General features: G+C 43.4%; 1 protein-coding gene across 3 annotated transcripts in view; it reads left to right on the top strand.

The window, feature by feature from the left end:
* The window catches only part of KIF20A (kinesin family member 20A), an 18,981-nt gene that overhangs the window by 12,609 nt on the left and 4,176 nt on the right, over positions 1–2,196 (top strand). The gene's annotated exons all lie outside the window — the stretch shown is intronic.

The raw sequence follows: 2,196 nt of genomic DNA, 5'->3' as shown, positions 1-2,196 counted from the left end.
GGGGGGCGGGGGGGACAGCAGTCGAGGGGGGGGCACACAGCCAGCAGATATACACGATCGGCAGGCTATAGAGCCGCTGATCGTGTATATGTTAAACAGTCGGTAACGGCTCTATGCATTGCACGTGCAAGCAGAGAAAAAATACCGTCTGGAGACGGCAACCCGCCAATGCCGCTGTGCCGTCCGTCCGTTTTTTTTCCAACGGGCAGACGGTAACTGGTTAATGCTTTGTCTTTTCACGTAATAGACATTTTAATTTGCTGTAAAACTTTAACGATAGTCACTCTTATGGCACAAGATGATCTGAATTAATCCTAAAAGCAAGACCAGTTCTTCTGTTAATGGGCTATTTCTAGATATGCCTATGGAATGTCATCAACCTGCTGTTTTGGGAAATGTTATTGGAATAACTGAAATGTTATGCAGTGCAAAGGGATATGTCTGCTTGTGAGAAGTCTAGCAAGTCCTGTCATGGCTGCAGCAGTGTAGGGAGAAATCTCGCATTATCCCAGTCAACATAAAGGCGTAATGCTTTAATTGGTAGCTATTGAACCCCTTCGTGACTGACGACGTACAGTGTACGTCGCCAGCATCGGGGTTGTTTAAACAGACACTGTTTAAACTTGTAAAGGCGACTGTCGGCATTACAACAGAAGCGATTCTGGCGTCTTACCTGTCACCAGATCGGTTCTGTGTCCCATAGAAGGGGCCACCCCCCCCAATTAAATCTAATAATAAATGTAAAGTCCACCGCGAGCATGCGCGTCGCCACGTAAACACGTGTTGGGTGCGCCTATGTATGAAAACGACGAACGCGCTACGCATGTTGGGTATCGCCGCGCACGCCGGAGTGAGAGCAATAATTCTAGGGCCAGTATTTTGGGGTATCTCTAAATTGATGACCTGTGGGGGCTTTTAAAGCGTCTTCTATGGAATTTTTGGGGTACTGCAGTTTTTTGCCGTTTCACGGACGCACGCAATTTGTAACCTGGGCATGTTGGGTATCGTTTTACTCATTGTAACCTCATCTTTTATATTTCGTTAAAAAAAATTGGTATTTTGTTGTGTTTTGGGGCATTTAAATAAATTTTTCACTAAATGTTGGGGTTTAATAAGGAGTTGCGCTAATATTGCGCAACATAAAAATTTTCAACTACCACCATTTTATTCTATAGGGTCTTGGCATTCAGAAAATATATAATGTTGGGGGGTTTTAAGTCATTTTCAGCCCTAAAATGTGGAATATAACATGGGTGCGAAAAAAGGCCTCAGTCATGAAGGGGTTAAAGGGCCACTACACCCGGTGCAGGTCTAATTCTCTTGTCTTTTTTGGGGGCTTTGGTGGTGATCTCTCAGCTGCAGCACAGTCTCTGTAGGCCTCCTGTAATCTCTTTTTTCTGCAACTAGATAATTGCATATAATGTCCACATCAGGTGAGTAGAACAAGGAACTCTAAATGCAGACCTCTATCCACCAGTCACCAAGGGCCCCTTCACATTTTGTATTGTTTTAACACAATGCATTACCATGGGTTAAAGTTAATTTTTATTGGGCCGTTATCTGATTTTTTTTTTTTTCTTTCATTTGATAAGAGGTGCTATGATTGCTTCTGTACAGGGCATTTGGGTGCCATTCAAAATAAATGACTCCACAAATGCATTGCGATAATGTGCAGTAAAACTTTGTTTACAGCCCTTTCACATAATTTTTAATATCTGGATGGACCCCCATAGGCATTTACAGTGCTGGTGGGTGAATTCTCCTGCTGACATCTAGCCAAAACCATTTAAAAGAACTATAGGGTAAGCCTTCTATCCCATAGTTCTCTTTACGGTCATGGGAGGACATATACTAACGTCCTCCCGTGACCCAAAGATCAGTATATAGCGGGCTATTGCCCGCTATAAATGGAGAGTGCAGCTGCCGGGACAGATACTTACAATGCTGTTGAGATCCACCCAGCTGGCTGATAGGCGGGATGTGTTCTCTCATTTCCCGATCAATAGAGCTGACTTGTGACAGTCTCAATATCACATCGGCTCTATCTATGAGGTTGAGTGAAAATCACTCACCTCATAGTTCTCCTGCTTTAAGTTTCTTGTGATAAAACTTCTTTTTTTTTTCTTCACTGCAAATAAAGGTTTTAATTTTGATGGGGGGGGGGGGGGGGGGGCGTTATCATTTTTGTAATGACAG

Source organism: Nanorana parkeri, unplaced genomic scaffold, assembly GCF_000935625.1.
Source record: "Nanorana parkeri isolate BGI_ZX_2015 unplaced genomic scaffold, ASM93562v1 scaffold1306, whole genome shotgun sequence".
NCBI classification, from domain to species: Eukaryota; Metazoa; Chordata; class Amphibia; order Anura; family Dicroglossidae; genus Nanorana; species Nanorana parkeri.
This window is presented reverse-complemented; position numbering and strand designations above follow the sequence as displayed.